The sequence below is a fragment of the Mustela nivalis genome, assembly GCF_964662115.1.
Source record: "Mustela nivalis genome assembly, chromosome: 4".
NCBI classification, from domain to species: Eukaryota; Metazoa; Chordata; class Mammalia; order Carnivora; family Mustelidae; genus Mustela; species Mustela nivalis.
Window position 1 is genome coordinate 53,770,832 of NC_139023.1, and position 18,518 is coordinate 53,789,349.

Sequence of the window (18,518 nt, forward strand, 5' to 3'; positions counted from 1 at the left end):
CCCGGGATCCTGGGATCAAGCCCTGCATCGGGCTCTCTGCTCAGTGGGGAGACTGCTTCCCTCTATCTCTCTGCCTACTTGTGATCTCTGTCAAATAAATAAATAAAAATCTTAAAAAAAAAAACAGGGAAACTAATATCTCCACAACTTGGTGGTTTTAAGGATGGTGGGAGGTAAACACATATAACATGCCTGACACGTTTGTTAAATAAATACAAATGGGCTAAAAGGACAGAAAGAACAGGCAAGACTTCCTACCTGGGTCAGTCATAAATTTGCAGAACTCTGAGTTTTGAGAAAAGAAATCAGGACAATTCTGTGGGCTCTCTAATTGTTTTAAGGTACTCCCTTGATCTTGCAAGCATGCATTCATTCAACAATCATCAGTTGAATCTCACTTTGGACTAGGCATAAAGAACTTCAGTTTAACAAAAAATAAGATTTGGTCTCTCCCTAGTGTTGCTCAAATTTAAGTAAGAAAGACAGAAACAAAAGCAAATAATTATGGTGTTACAAGTGCTATAACCTACGAGCACATAAAGGAAGGGAGTGTAAATTGTATAGGAAGAGAAAATTTAGCTGAAAAGGTGATTTTAGGGTTAATGTTAATGAATGAGTGGCTGATAACAGGTTTCTCTTAGGGAGAGAACTATCTGATTAGTAACATGTTTTCATAAAGCTTGCCTACAAAGGATAGACCTTGAGAGAACGAGTTGGAAAGAGACACTAGGGGAATGCTAATCTTCTCTGCCTTAGAAACAGACAGAAATTTAACTGGTAGAGAAAAATCAGAGAAGAGAGGACAGAACAACAAGAATAGGAACTGGACTTTGTGAAGGAACCAATGAGAAATCCCTAGAGCTAAACTTGCCAAAGTACTCAAAATAGCCTATTCTGATTTTTTTTTGTATTGCTACAGGCTAAGGTCTCTTCCTTTCTCCAAATCGCCATCAATTTCAAGCACAAATGTCTTGCAGTTTACAGAAAATATACTGAAAAAGATCAAAAATAAATTCATACACACTGTGTCACAAAGGAGAAGAGAAAGACCACCATAGAATGTGAGACAAAAGTAATATAGAGTTCAGCTGAGGAAAGGGGTCAGAGCCAAAGGCACTATAAAGACCCCATAGGAGAGAATGGGACTTCCTAGGGAACACAAAAAACTGGGCGTCAGTCACTTGGATCTAAATCTCAAAGGGCAGAATGACCTCCCTGCAGGGAGAGGAAGAGCACAAAAGAAGAATAAAATTCCACAACTGAGGAGCAGGGTGGTAATGAGAAAGCCAAAGAAGATAAGTAGAAGAACATAAAAGACAAGGAGAATATGGAACCCCCCACTTGACTGGGCTTTTTTGAGACTATTCATTTTGTCAGGTTAAGAATTCTACCTCTGGGGTCAGTCTAGTGTGCTGTTTCTATGCTTCCATCTCTGCACTCCCAGGACCCTTCCTCTGAGCCTCTATCACAGAGTTGATGGCACTCTACCTTGTACAGAGTTCCTCATGTTCAGACATCATCTTTAGGAGCAGGAGCCAGGGCTTATTCATCTTTGTATTGCCAACACATAGCATAATACACATGGTAGGTATTCCACAAATACCTGATAACTGACTTTCACAACTACTCTCCTAAACTCAACTTCTGAAGACATAGTTGCAATTAAATATCTTGGTTTTCTATTCCAACCTACAATGTTATTCCGTTTTTTTAATTAATTTATTTATTTATTTGACAGACAGATATCACAAGTAAGCAGAGAGGCAGGCAGAGAGATAGGGGGAAGCAGGCTCCCCGCTGAGCAGAGAGCCCTATGTGGGGTTCGATCCCAGGACCCTGAGATCATGACCTGAGCTGAGGGCAGAGGCTTAACCTGCTGAGCCACCCAGGTGCCCCTACAATGTTATTCTTAATAATGGTTTTCATTTAATAAATTCTCACTATATGCCAGGAATCTTACTAGAGGCTTTAGGCATATTATTTATTCTTTTAGAATAAGAAACCATGCCATTTTACAGAACCAACAGTAGCACCTGGTATATAGGAAATAAGAAATGTTTCTTGAATTAATGTATGAAGGAAAGAATGGAAGGCCCAGAGAGATAAAGGAACCTGCTTTAGGTCACTCTGATTGTAAGGCCTAGAGAGATAATGGAACCTGCTTTAGGTCACTCTGGTTCTTAGTGACAAGGCAAAACAAATGCTTCCAGATACCTTGTCAATGTAGCATTCTTCAAATTTTAATATAACCATGTTACACAGAATGATATTCAATGTTCCTTTCTGCTTATAGTAGGCTGAATAAAGGTTCCCAAAGATGTCAATGGCGGAATCCCATTTGCAGGTTGATTAAGGATTTTGAGATGAGACATTATCCTGGATTACCCAGGTAGATCCAGTAAAAAACAAAACAAAAGAAAACAACAACAACAACAAACAGTGTTCTTATAAAAGGGAGACAGAGATTTGACTACAGAAAAGAAGTGTCAAAGTGATATGGCATGAGAAAATCTGAGCCAGACATTGCTTGCTCTGAAGACAGAGGAAGAGGCCATGGCCCAAGAACTGCATGAAACAGATTGCTAGAACCTGGAAACAGCAGGAAACAGATTGCCTCAGAGTCTCCAAAAGGACTGCAGGCCTGCCAATACCTTGAATTTAACCCAGTAAAACTTATTTCAGACCTCTGTCCCCCAGAACTGTGAGGTAATAAATCCATGTTGTTTAAATCTACTAAATTTGTGGTGACTTGTTATAACAGCAATAAGAAATTAATATACTGCTCTAATAATCTTAAATAATAGGTCATAAATGTCATACAAATACTCTCTCAGTCTTAACTCATTCCAGAGTTTTCTATCAGATGTTTCATGTCATGATAGAAACATGGACTTACATTCATTATTAAACTAATAATATGTAATGCCCCTTCTCCAGAAATCTTGAAGGCTCTCCTGGGAGAAGATAGTCGGCTGCCGTCCAGTTTTTATTATTGCTACCAAGAAATAGCTCTAATTCTAATATTTCCTTTATGAGGAATCTGGTTACTTTTCAGATCATTTTTCCCCCCTCCGGTATTCTACAGTTTCATTATGAAAGACTGAGTCTTATTTCACTTGATTAGGACTTTTTGTACTTTCTGAATCTGAGGATCCATGTCTTCCAAGTCTGGAAAATTCCCAACCATTATCTCTTCAGTATGACCTCTTTCCAGTTCTCTCTACCTTTAATTTCTCTTAGACACATACAGTATTCTCTCATTTTGTCCTTTTTGATAATGGTTTCAGAAATGAGAACTATGGATAATCCAAAACAAAAACAACCAACCACCAAAAAACCCCATAGAAGTCTTGGAGATATGTTCTCAAGCCCAATCTCTGGACTAAAGGATAGGGGTATCTAATACCAATGAAATACTTGTTAGGACAGCCGAAAGTTTATCAATTAAGTATTTAGGGCTAACTTTTTTAGTTAAATCAACTAAAGGACCCATCATGATATAGTTACCTACAAAATTTGTTAGGATAGAAATAGTGTTGGATCAATTTTTTTAAATTTATTTTCAGCATAACAGTATTCATTATTTTTTCACCACACCCAGTGCTCCATGCAGTCTGTGCCCTCTATAATACCCACCACCTGGTACCCCAACCTCCCACCCCCCACCACTTCAAACCCCTCAGATTGTTTTTCAGAGTCCATAGTCTCTCATGATTTACCTCCCCTTCCAATTTTTATTGTGCAATATTTCATATAATCAAAAAGCACATATAAAATATACATTAATGTATAAAGTATAAATATACAAACCATCAGGTTAACTACAATCCTGTTTAATAAACAGAATACTACTAGTAGCTTTTAGCCAACTATGTGTGCCACCTCAATCCAATTCTTATAGAAATATGAATTCCTTTAATAATTCTACCAAAAATAACTACGTCAATTTTATATTTATAATTCCCTTTCACAAATATGTACATTACAAAACAATATATTGTTCAGCTTTGCACAGTTTAAACTGTAAATGGAACCATTCTGTTTGTATTCTTCAGCATTTTGCCTGTCTTGTTAGACTCCGTGCTTGTGAATTTCATCAGGTTCATGTATGTAGTTGTAGCTCATTTACTTTGCTGGTTTTCAGTATTCCACTGCATGAGTAAATTAAAATTCATTTATCCATTATCCTATTTATGGACTCATATAAATGTTTATAGCTTTATTTTTACAAATAATACTGCTACACATACTCCTGTACCTGTATACTAGAAAAGTACAAGACTTTCTTGAGGATTTATAATTAAAAGACTTAGGGAATCATGGGAAATTGTTATATCAGTTATCTTTTGCTGTACAAAAGTGTCACCACCAACTTAGCAGCATAAAAAGACACATATATATCAACTCACAGAGTTTCTTGAATCCAGAATCCCAACTTAGCTTAGCAAGATCCTTGGCTTCAAGGGTCTTTCACAAGGCTGCTGTTAAGGGATCAGCTAGGGTTAAGGTCTCCTTGGACTGTTCTACTGGGGAAGAATATGTTTCCAAGTTCATGCGCTATTTGATGAGATTCAATTCCTTGTAGGCTATTCAGTGGCCTCATTTCCTGGCTAGCTGTTCACCCTCAGCTGCTTGTAATGTGGGCTGTAGCCTAGGGCAACTCACAGTGTGGCAGCTTGCATCATCAAAACCAGCAAGCAAGAGCATCTACTAGCAAAATGGTTTATGTAATCTATTTGCACAAGTGACAGTTCATCACTTTTGCCATATTCTATTGAAACATGTCACTGGTCCTGCCCACATTTAAGGGGAAGGAAGTTACACACAAAAAAATGGAAATACCAGGAGGTAGGGATCATTGGGAGTCATCACAAAATCTTTGTCTACCATATTTATCTTAAACCACACAACATAATCCCAAATTGTTTTCCAAAGTGGTTATATCAATTTATACTCCCACTTACAATAACTAATAATGCTTGGTTTTCTACATCCTCATCAGTAAGTATTATTGTCTGTTAGAAAAATTATATCTATTAGATATAAAATATGTCATCTAGTTATAGTTTTAATTTTCAGAGCTTAACAACTTTTCACAGGTTCAAGAGTTGTTCTTGTTTCCTGTTCTGTGAAATTACACTTTCAGTCTCTTGCTCTTTTTTCTATTGTCTTGTTTTACTCATTGCTTTTCAGAAGTTCTTTTACTATTTGTTAATATGGATTCTAATACCTTGCCTATTTTATGTGTTAAAATACCCTTTCCTAATCTGTGTCTTCTAGTTTCACTTTTTTATGGTTTCTTAATACTTTTATCTTAATTTTTTGTCTGAATTTATCAATCTTTTACTTAAGTTTTTTTGTGTTTGGAATATGATGCAAGATCCTAAAGCCATAAAGATATTATGCTATAGTTTCTTACAAATTCTAAAAATGTTTTCCTATACACTTAAGTCTTAACCACTTGGAATTTTTTGTGATGTAAAGAAGTCATCAATTGTTTTTCCATATGAGAATCATTTGTCCCAGATAGACTAATATGCTTTCATAAATTAAGTTCCCCATATATGTGAGCCTGTATCAAAATTTGTTCTTGTCTTTTATTGTGCTATTGCTCTAAATACCAATATAATGCCATCTTGTACACTAAGCTTTACAATAATTATTGATATGAGGTAGGGCAACCACCCTTCTACATTTCCAAAACCATTCTTTCTCTTCAGGATTGTCTTAGCTATCTCTAAATTTATTAAAAATAAGTTGGTTGGGGTACATGGGTGACTCACTTAGTCAAGCGCCCAACTCTTGATTTCAGTTCAGGTCATGATCTTGGGGTCATGAGATTGAGCTCCATATCAGCCTCTGCACTGGGCATGGAGCCTGCTTAAGATTCTTTCTCTCTCCCTCTGCCCTCTCCCCATAACTGTTCATGTGCACTCTCTTTCTCTAAAAAGGAAGAAAAGGAAAAAAGAATAACAATTTTTAAAAAATAAGCTTGTCAATTTTATTACTGAAAAAAATCTCTTGGGAGATTTTAATTAAAATTCCAGTGAATTTTAGAGTAGTACGGAAAAATAATATTAAAAATAATCCTTACATAGTGTTAATTATGTGTAAGGCACTGTTTTAAGTGCTTTCTATGTACTAACTCATTTATTACCAAGTACTAACTTACAATGCAGATACTACAAATGAGAAAAACAAGACCTAGAGAGAGGTTATATAGATTATACACATAAAGATAACTAAGACTACACAACTAGTAAGTTATAGGGCCAGGATTCAAATACAAGTATTCCTTGTCCAGAAGTTTTTATTACATAACCTTTTGTTGATACTGCCTATATTAGTTTCATGTAGTTGACAACAACAGAAATATATTGTCTCACAGTTCTAGATGCTAGAAGTCCAAAAAGCAAGGGGTCAGCAGGGCCAAGTTTCCTCTGAAATCTTTAGCATAAGAATCCTTCCTTTCCTCTTCCAGGCACTCATTGGCTTGTGGCAATATAATTCTGATCTCTACTTTTGTCTTCATATTATTTTTCCTCTATGTATGTCAGTTTGTGTCCAAAAAACAAGTTTTTATAACATGTGGTATTTTTTTTTATATAACCAGTGGTATTTTGGCCTCATTGTGAACCATCACTTTTTTCTATACTTTTAGAAGACATCCTAGTAGAAACATTACACCATCTCCTGGGGTCCTTGCCAGGGTGTTAGATGTTGCATCCCAGGAAAGGTTTCTAAAATCAAATCCCATTTTAACTTCTGAGTCTCTTGATCAAGCACCCTTGGAACATAGTTTCGCATATTCTTCCCTGCTTCTGCTAGTACATATCTGGCTAGGTCATATAGCTCCTTGGAGTATGGTCCCTTTCTTTATCAGGTCTAGTGTATTTCCAGTTGGATTATACAGCAACTTTAGCCTAGTTATAACCCTAATTGCCAGGAGGAAAGCTGGGGCAGCTGGGGATGGGGTAACTGGGTGATGGACATTAAGGAGGGCATGTGATGTAATGAGCACTGGGTGTTATATAAGACTAATGAATCAATGACCTCTACTTCTGGAACTAATAATACATTATATGTTAATAATTGACTTTTAAGTAAAAATAAAAAATAATAAAATAAAGATAATCCTTGGGGGAAAAAAGGAAGCGTTCTTGGGATTAACACCTGTGGAAGAGAGGGAAGAGAGAGGGAAGTTCATGTGCAATGCAAGCCCAGGCACCTTAGCCAAGCCCGTGAGAAATGCTGAATCTGAACTGAGCCATTAAAATTGCCCTACACTGAACCCACATAGCTGGCCTTTATAGCCCAGCCTCAGTCACTGTAAGTGAGCTGCCCAGGAATAAGGGATCCTGTGTTTCTCTGTAGCTGAGGTACTTCTGAAAACATTGACAGCTGGATGCTGTTCACTGACAGCACTCCAGGAAGCTGGGGCAAAAAGGACTTCCTAAAAGAAGGATCTAGGTGGCATGAGTCCATGTCCACCAGAGCTGGTTCTTCAAAACATCTAATAAAACTGACCTTCATATGACAAATTTGATGCAAAAGTAAATAAGGTAAATAAGACCAAAAACAAAAAAAATTAAAGACATTAGGAATGAAAATGGGACAAAAATAGAGTACTATAAACAAATTTATGCCAATACATTTGAAAACCATCACATACAAAAAAATGAATTAAAAAAAACCAGAAATGAACACATCTCTACTTTTAGGAAAGTGAGTTATTAATTTAAAATCTACCCCAAAGAAGTCATTATGCCCAAAATGAGTCTTATCAAATGGCGAAATAATTCTGAAGTTAAACAAACTCAGACAAGGAATAAGAAAAGATAGAACATTCCCCAAAACATTTTTAAATTCTAAAGTAATGTTACATATGCTCCCGCATAAGCAAATGTTAACTCTTTGTACATAAAAATACACCATATAGGTTTGTATTGATATATATTAATTTGTAATGTATATTATATTTATATATAACCTATACTATATATAACTATATATTTTATATACATACACATTCTCACATATATACATATTACAAAAAATCCTGTATCAAATATCCACTAGTTAACAATGGTTGTCTAAGAGTGGCAAAATAGTGAGTTACCCTTACTTTATTTTCATGGTTTTTGTATGCTACTAATTTCTATAATGAATGTGCACTATTTTAATCAGGGAAATTTATTATTTTTAGTAAAACTAAAAGATATATATCTCTACTAACCACAGACTCTTATTAACAGATTCAGTTAAAAGACTCATGAAAACTTTGCTAAGTGCATTTGTTCTTGAGACAAATGGTCTAATGTACACATTAAGTACCCATTCATCCAAATTTCGTAAGTTCTATCTTCTATGACAGGAAAGCAAAACTCCTAGAGCATATTATCTCTTCCTTCTGACAAAGCATTGAAAGAAGAATGATTTGGGGGTGCCTGGATGGCTCACCTGGTTGAGTGTCTGACTGATTTTGGCTGAGGTCACGAGCCCCACAAGTGGCTCCCCGCTCAGCAGAGTCTGCTTAAGCTTCACTCTCTCTGTCCCTTCCCCTGCATGTGTAGGCTATCCCTCTTTCTCTCTCATTCTCTCTCTCAAATAAGTAAATCTTTAAAAAAAAAAAAAATGAATGATTTTAAAATCAGTGGTGTGAGTTCAGACAAGCCGCTTATACTCCCTGGTTTTGTTTCCTCAACTATAAAAGGAAGAAACTGGATTATAGGGTCCCAGTGTTCTTTCTAGCTCTAAAATCTTGTTCTTCCCTAAATGCCTTCACTGGATACACCCACTGCCCTTATAGAAAGTCTAAACACAAACCTTCCATTTGAACAGAGCTGTATTCTCCTATAAACCACAGCTGACATGTATATACACTTAATCACTCAATGTCATGATCTAATTCCAGGAAAAACAATTTCCTGGAATGTGAAATATAAAGCCTTTTCCTTTTCCTTTTTAATGTGAAATATAAAACCCAAATAGGCACAAGATAACCAGGGTTATCTATAAGTGGTATAAATTTTTTACTCCCTACAAAATGCAAGGATTTGGCATAAAGGTAGTGAGAAAAAAATTAAGAAAATATATTACCTGTTCTCCAAAATATTGCAGCTTAGTAAATATTGACAAGTATATACATGTGCATAATGCAAGTTGCAGAGTATAGAACAAAAAATACTGTATTCTCTTGACATTTGAAAATCTGCAGTTCAGTTTAAGTATTCAAAAGCAAATTTGAAAGGCTGTATGTTGTAATTTGCCAAGATATTTTTATTGGGGAATTATCCAGAACACAGATATTGAACCTCTTTCACAGAATTACCTAAGCCAAACTGGCATTCTGGAAGCTTGTTTTAACAGATGTCAGTTGCCAGTATAATATAGCACATGCTATATCTTCAATAAAATTAATAATCAAATTAAGTAAAATAAATTTATTTGCATGTGTTTTAATTGCTTCCCAGGTAACAAAGGGACTTCATTTTTAAATTACAATTGACCCTTGAACAACACAGGTTTGAACTGCGTGGGTTCACTAATACATGCTTTTTTTCAATAATATAGTACAGTAAATGTATTTTCCTTATGATTTTCTTAATATTTTCTTCTCTCTAGTTCACTATAAGAATGCAGTATATAATATAGATAACATACAAAATATGTGTTAATCGACTATTTGTTATTAGTAAGGCTTCTGGTCAAAGTAGGCTATTAGTAATTAAGTTTGGGGGGAGTTAAAATTTATATGCCAATTTGGGCTAGGGGTGGAGCAGGCTCAGTGCCCCTAATCCCTGTGTTGTTCAAGGGTCAACTGAATTTTTTTTTTAAGATTTTTATTTATTGGGACGCCTGGGTGGCTCAGTTGGTTAAGCAGCTGCCTTCGGCTCAGGTCATGATCCCAGCGTCCTGGGATCGAGTCCCGCATCAGGCTCCTTGCTCCGCGGGGAGCCTGCTTCTCCCTCTGACTCTGCCTTCCACTCTGTCTGCCTGTGCTTGCTCTCGCTCGCTCTCTCTCTGACAAATAAATAAATAAAATCTTTAAAAAATAAAAGATTTTTATTTATTTATTTGACAGACAGAGATCACTAGTAGGCAGAGAGAGAGAAGGGAAGCAGACTTCCTGCTGAGCAGAGAGCCCAATGTGGGGCTTGATCCCAGGACCCTGAGATCATGACCTAAGCCGAAGTCAGAGGCTTTAATCCACTGAGCCACCCAGGTGCCCCTCATCTGAATATTCTAACATGAGTGTGAATCTTCTCTTGCTTTTTCTGGAGTCTAATATGAAGCTACCTGCTTCACAGTTGACATCTTTGGGAAAATAATAGGATTTATGGTATACATTCATTTGTAATATTACATAGTTAATAATAAAATGGCGGACACTTATTGAGTGATTACTATATCCTGAGCAAATGTAAACACAGGTTCTGGAGCCAAATGGCCTGGGCTTCAATCCATTTTCCACCTCTTAATAACGACATGTTATTTGTCTTTCCAAAAATTAATTGAGTCATCTGTAATATGGCAATTAAAATAGTGTCCACTGCATAGGGTTTTGAGGAGGATTAAATAATTAAATAGAAAATAAAGTTTAAAACAGTGCTTTGGTACGCGATAACTGCTCAATACTGGTAGCTATCTTTATTATTATCATCACTAATCTCCACAACAATAACATGAAAGATTCACTATCATGGTACTCACATATAGATAAGAAACAGGCACAGAAAAGTCAAAAACTGTCCCCTGAGACACCAAGACAGTCAATGGTGAAGCTGGGGTTTCAATATAGATACTTTAATTCTAGGAAGCATAATCCCAGTAATATAACCAACAAATATTTATTAAGCATCAAACGTGCTCCAGGCTTGGGGTGCCTGGGGTGCCTGGGTGGCTCAATCGGTTAAGCATCTGCCTTCAGCTCAGATCATGATCTCAGGGTCCTGGATTGAGCCTTGTGTTGGGCTCCCTGCTCAGTGGGGAGTCTGCTTCTCCCTCTCCTGCCCTCCTTTCTGCTCACCTGCACGCTCTCTCTCTCTAATAAATAAAATCTTTAAAATAAAAAAAAAACAATTTCCAGGCTTTGATCTAGATGCTTGGTATACAATGAAAAACAAAACCATCACGTTCCCTGTTGTAATGGAACTTAATTTTCTGCATTGCCCACAGGAACTCAGCTGCATGTGATGTCGAGGTTTGATGGCACCATGAGAACAATGCCTTAGGAGGAGCATGAGGTGCTTGACCTGAGATGTTCGTGGCACCTTAGGGCTTCCTGGGGCTACAGGCTCCATGAACACCCAATGGGCAAGAAGACACATGCCTGCAACAATCCAGTGAATGTAAGCCTAGGCAAGAGCAACATCCTCTGGCAGGATCAGTCATCTCTCAGTGTCTACTTCTTCCTATATTTCGGTCTTGATTCCTGTATCCCCAGCCCCTAAACTGTAACTCCCCTCCTGCTTCAGCTCACAGCACCTTCCAGTGGCCTCCAAGTAATGAGCTCTGACTGCCACTCAAAATCCCACCTTGTAGCTGATGAACTAAGCATCACTCCCTCAATGCTTTCTAGGACTAACACTACACACACTCTGGCTTCCCCTCTGCCCTGCAGGCCTTGAGCCACCCATAACAATAGGACAAAGCCTCCCAACTTCTAAACGATGCATCTAAAACTAAATTTTAGAAGGAAGTCTAAATATCAACCCATAGCTGACTGAACAATAAGAAAATTTCTCAAAGTGATAATCCCAGCTTCCGCCTTCCTTTCCTCCACCCGCACCCACCCCCTCTACACACACACACACACACACACACACACACACACACACACATTACCTGGAAGCACAGCCAGGTTCTAACATGGCAGCCTGCCCATCTGCTCAACAGAACTGCCTGAAACAGAAAATAAATCCTCTGCTCATATGGTTGACAAGCTGGATGACTAATTGCAAAGAAGACCAGTAATTTATTGGAATAGAAATTGAGGTCACTTAGGCAGGATTTAAATACTTTTTCCTAGCCAATTTTTCAAATTGACTTAAAGAAATGTCGCTCTCTAACAAGTTGGAAGTACGTCAGAGCCCTAATCTGACTCCATTCTGTTCTTTACTCAGGTTCTCTGTTCTCCTGCCACTTCTCCATACGTTAATTGAATATTGGATGTTTATGCTAAATATTACACAGCACTTTCTGCACTTATATTAATTTCTCTTCATGATATACTATTTGAGAGGAAAAACAACTCAATCAAAAGGAATAGGATTCAGAAGCTATAAACACCCCAGTTTGTCACTTAGTAGCCACATTCTTGGGTCAGTCACCACTCCATCCTCAATTGCGCTATCTGTAAAACTGGGTAGCACCTGCTCTACATTCTTCCCAGGAGTGCTTTGAGGTCAAGTGAGGTATGAAGATCGCATTCATGTGACCGTGAAAATCATAAATCTCCATATAATTATTATTATAGAGGAGACATACTGATATTTTCCTATCCGAGGACCACACACAAGAAATCATTGCACAAAATCAACTAAACACAGGAAATGTTTTTCTTTATTTATTCTGGGTAAACACTTTTCTGAGCCTGAGTTTTCTCTCAAATAATCCCACCACTGGGAGAAGTGATACACGAAAGGACTGGCTATGGAGGGCTGAGGGAGAAGCAGCAAACAGGCTGACAACCTTTCCCAGGCTAAGTGAACCCAAGTGGATCTAAAGAGCAAGGGGGGGCTATGTTGTGAGCAGACACTGGAGAGCTGCTAGTCAGGGCTGCATCACGCCAGAGCTTATAGGCCACATAAAGGATTTGGGCCTTTATCCCAACATCAATAGGAGAAGCGTGCACACCACTAGAGGAGACTTCCTGAAGCATGACAGATCCTATCACTGCTTTGTGTAGGTACTTCCAGCGATGACATCCTCAGAAAAAATTCTCAATGTTGTGACCTCGTTCTAAGGCTGCCATCTCCAAGAAGCCTCCTCAGTTCTCCCAAACACACAAGATCGCTCAGGGTTCTGAACTTGCCTACAACTCAGGAGCTCTCCTAGTGTGTTTTCGTGTTCTCTCTCATGTTGTAATAATTTGCATATTTGTCTTCTTTCCTGTACCTGAGTCATAAGTTCTGTGAGCATATAGATCATGCCCCAGTCAGCTTTGTGGTCCATGTGCCTCGTTCAGGACGGGGGTGAAAGAATATGAAGGGAAGACATGCAAAATAAAAGCATGAAAGTAACCTCATCACTAAGCACAGGGTATTCCATTTTTAGCTCTTAATATGATAGCCACTGATATTACCTCTATAAAGGTAAAATAGCATCTAAGGAATCACCATTTTTATCCGCAGCTAATTTTCAAAATATAATGCACCTAAATAAACATTTCACGTATTTCCGCTCTCACATAGCTATCACTTACAATGTGTTAGAAATATAGCAAGGTCTTCCACAAACTAAGAAATACATTTTCTCTGGGAAAGAAATGGTGTTTTTAATTGTTCTTGGTGGGTTATTTAAGGAAATCTAAGGTACAAATAATCAAAGTTAGATAAATTACATAAAACCTACCCCAATCATACAATCTGCCCCCCTCCCACAGTCGAGATATCTAATCAGTTAGCATTAGTTTTTCTTTTGAACTTTCAAATAGGTTAATCTTTCAAATCTTAATGTGCACATTCACTAAAGGTTCACCTATAGTTAAAAAATTAATTCTCTTGTCTTAGTTTCATATATTAGCAGGAACATAGAGGCCTAGTAATAGCCTACTTAGGACCACATTCTGTAAGACTCCAGGCTTTTCCAGAGGCTTGGGTATCCATAGCATGTTAACATATGTATTAGGAAAAAAGACTCTGCAGGCCCTTTGTGAAGGTAAAACATTCTATGTTTAATAACACGGAAGCACCATGTAAAAATTTTTTTAAACGAAGGCATTAGTTTGTAAATGCTTTACAGGTATGTGCAGAATTTAGTAAAACACGATACAAAAGAACTCTGAGTTTTTATGGAGACATTATACTGATACAGGGTGTTCCATTGTCTTTGAAATGAGAAACCACTGAGTCTACAATGGAGCCCTCCAAATTAGACAAGGGTAGAGTTGTTCATAAAAAATTAAGAATCACCATGGTGCCTGGCTGGCTCAGTAGGTTAAAGCCTCTGCCTTCAGCTCAGGTCATGGTTTCAGGGTCCTGGGATTGAGCCCCGCATGGGGCTCTCTGCTGGGTGGGAAGCCTGCTTCCTCCCTCTCTCTCTGCCTGCCTCCCTGCCTACTTGTGATCTCTGTCTATCAAACAAGCAAATAAAATCTTTAAAACAAAAAATTAAGAATCAGGAAAGGGGGTAGTAGTTGATAGAGCATGGGTGGTGGGGGATGTGCTGGATGGTGCGGGGGATAGTGTGAGCAGAAAAAATAACGTGCCCATAGTTTGACCGTGAAAGTTATCTACCTAGTGTCAAAGGCTTAACTCCAGCCAATGCATCCATGCAACGCCATCCAGAGCAAACGCACAATGGGGATAAAGTACCCAGCAGCCAGGCACTTCCCAGCAATGTTGTGGACCCTCACCCTGTCCTCACCTGATACTCATGTATGTGGTTCCTTCACACACTGATGTGTTCTGACATTAAGTCTTAACAAGTGCCAGCCTCTGTTTCCAGCTGTGGGAACACCACAGTGAATAAGATGAGGCTGTAATGCTGAGAGGAACTTTGCAAAGGAAAAAATGGGATACCGTAAGAAAAATAAGAGGGTCGGGAAGCTGAACAGGTAGAAACAGTAAATGGTAGTGAGGAGATCAAATTACACTTTACAAATATTATACCAACGTGTTCATTTTTTCTCTAAATTTTTTAAAAAGATTTTATTTATTTGACAGACAGAGATCACAGGTAGCCAGACAGGCAGGCAGAGAGAGAGGAAGGGAAGCAGGCTCCCCGCTGAGCAGAGAGCCCAATGCGGAGCTCAATCCCAGGACCCTGGGATCATGACCTGAGCTGAAGGCAGAGGTTTAACCCACTGAGCCACCCAGGTGCCCCTCTCTAAATTTTATTTCAATTTTAGTTATTTAACATATAGTTATACTGGAGTGCCTGGGTGGCTCAGTCATTAAGCATCTGCCTTCGGCTCGGGTCATGATCCCAGGGTCCTGGGATTGAGCCCCACATTGGGCTCCCTGCTCAGTGGAGAGCCATCTTCTCCCTCTCCCACTCCCCCTGCTTGTGTTCCCTCTCTCACTGTGTCTCTCTCTGTCAAATAAATAAATAAAATCTTTTAAAAATATATAGTTATACCAATGTATTATAAATCTTAAGTGAAACATCATCTTCTCTGGTCACACTTTTATTTGGAGCTAAATTAAACATAAAAGGGTGAGAGCTAGTGACAGCTTTTGTGTCCCAGATAAGGTATGCTTAGCTCATTAACCACTCTTGAGTGACTATGTCTACATATAATTTCAGTAAAATAAAAAGCTTAGATTTTATATGTACATTTCTGTTTTTATCAATGTATATATCCATATATTCATCACTCTAATCAAGATATAAAACATACCCATCACTCCAGAAAAATCATCCTCATGCCCCTTTCTATGGCATATATATATATGCATATATATATATATATATATATATATGGCCAACAACTGCCCCCAGATGGTTTCTAAACTATAGATAGGTTTTACCTGTTCTAGAATTTTGTATAAATTGAATCATACAGAAGATATTCTCTTATGGTTGATATCATTCAGCCAGCATAATATTTTTAAGATTCATTTATGTGGTTTTGCATATCAATAATTGCTATAATAATACTCCACTGTATTAATACGCTAATGTGTTTATCTATTCACCTGTTGGCATACACTTGGCTTTCTTCAAGTTTAGGGCTATTATGAAAAAGAATTCTAGAAACATTCTTGTATATGTGTTCTTCATGTGTATGTGTTTTATTTCTTTTAGGTTAAATACTTGGGAGTAAAATTAGTAGATTATATGTGGACTCATTAGAAAGAATGAATTAAGAACAAAATCAGATGCAGAGAGACAAGGTAGGATGTTTATAGAGTAATTCAGGTGAAGCATGAGGAGGTCTTGAACTAAGATAGTAAATAATAAAGGGAAAGGAGGAATATGGATGGAATTCAGACATATTCAAGAAGTAGATCTGGAAGGATGTGTTAAATGTTTGCCTGTTAACAAATAATGAGTATAAGGAAGCAATCAAAGTTTATGTTCAAGTTTAGGACTTGGGCCACTGTGTGTGGGTAGAGAGGCTCTTTATGTAGAAGATAAGAAATTTCTGAGAGGTCCAAATGCCCAATACAACAGGAGCCAAAGTCCCTTCTTGACTGCATCAGTACATCAAAGAGTCACACAATTAGGCTCCATAAGCTGACCAATGATTTGGCATCCCTTCAAGCCAAGATTCTTTTAAATATTCATCCAACAGTTATTTAGTGCAAGTAGTAGAAACTTCTTTTTATTTATATAATTATATAAAGACAGGTATATAATAACATGAAAAAAAATTTTTAAAAGATCTATTTATTTACTACCACAGGCAAAGCAGCCAACACCCAAGAAAAAATTGGGGGGTAGGAGGGATAAAGCATTTCCCACTTTTGTGTAATACTTGATTTCTCTCTACAGTCTTCTTTTTTGTTGTTTGTTTGTTTGTTTGTTTGAATGGTGAAAATTAGAAAACTTCTAAGGGTTCAATTTAAGAGTTTGAAATTTAAAAAATAACACAGAACACTGATTCTTGGTAAATGGCATTAACTGTGCATTTTTAGCTTCAGAATTTTTGCTGAGTCTGTAGACTCTAAGTTCCTGCTCTTGTACACACATCGTAGAAGACAGGTTATGATAAACACACACACAGAGATGTATACACAAACACATATGCATATATATATATATATATATATGCAGACACCTATACACACCAGCTTTATTGTCCATTTTGCTGATTTATTCCAGACATGTTTGTCCTTTTTTTTAAGATTTTATTTATTTGAGAAAGAGCATGAGAAGGGAGGGCAAAGGGAGAGAGAGGAGAGGAAGAAGCAGACTCCCCATTGAGCAAGGAGCCAACGCAGGGCTCAATCTCAGGACCCTGGAGATCACGGCCTGAGCCAGAGGCAGCCACACAACCAACTGAGCCAGCCAGGTGCCCCATGTTTGTCCTTTTTAAATCAGTACCCCTGGAAGCTTCCCACCTGCTGACCTTCTCATCCAAGATAGTAGATAGAGGCTCTGTAAGGCTATGTCCTTGGGACTCAGGCTTGGTGATGCTTCAGTACCGTATGGGTTCTTTGAACAATGACCAGTCAAATAGGCTGGGGGAGGGGCCACATTGACCCAATGGGCAAATGAAGTGGTGACTTCACCTCAAAGCCCCTGTGCAGAAAAAGCTCGGGTTCTGTTTAGAGTCAGATAGACCCTGGCTTGAATCACCAGGCATCCTGTGTTGTTTATGCAATCCTGAGGAAGTACATGGTTCCCCTGAGCCTCAGATGTTCCTGTGAAACCTAACTAAACTTGACCCAAAGAACAGATGTAGCTGGATTTCACCTTGAGGTAGCAAATGTGTTCAGAGGTCCATTTTGGAGTCTTGGCACCTCTGCTAGGGGTAAGTAGCAAATCAGCTTCCATAAGCAATGGAGTCGCTGGATGACCTCACTTTCACATCATTTCCCCTAGTGCCTTCCACTTTAAAAAGCCTTAACAATTGGCATATCAACATACTTATTAAAAATGTAATGGTTTCAAAAAAGTTTGCTACCCCACCCAGCTAAATATCTACCTCATGGGATCATGGGGAGTAAATGAAATGAAAAGTAATTCTCTTAAATGCCACAGGATAACAATATTTTAAAAGAACGTGTCACAAGTTCTGAACGATACTTGAATAAAAAGCAAAAACATGGTTGAAGATGATAGAAGGGTAAAAACAATATAAGGAAGGACAACACCACTGAAAGATCATTATTTGCATTCATAAATAAAAGTATTTTATATTTCATTTATTTATTTAACAAATGTTTATTGAGCTCTTGTCATGACTACATAGGCATAAAGCAGAGAGGATGACAAGATAAACAAGACATAAGGTTGACCTTCTAGAGAGTAAGACAAGGAAACCAATGCTTGTAGTACACAAAAAATGACTGAGCCTTCATGGAGCTGGGTTCAGAATGTGTGTGTCTCACAAAGAATAGAAAGTCCCAGCTAGAAAAGCATCCACCTTCTGGAAGGTGATCTGTGATCAGTGATCTTTGATGCTACTATTGTAATTGTTTTAAGGCACCACAAACCATACCCCATAAGATGATGAACTTAATAAATTGTGTGTTTTGACACACAATTCTCTTGGGCAGGGGGTGGGGGGGTAGTCCCAGCTAGAGAAAGTAGCTTCCAGAAAGAGCAAACATCTGGGTGGAGACTTGAAGCATGAGTAGAACAAGGCAAGAAAGTGCACTTCACAAGGATTGCTGGCAGCTGCT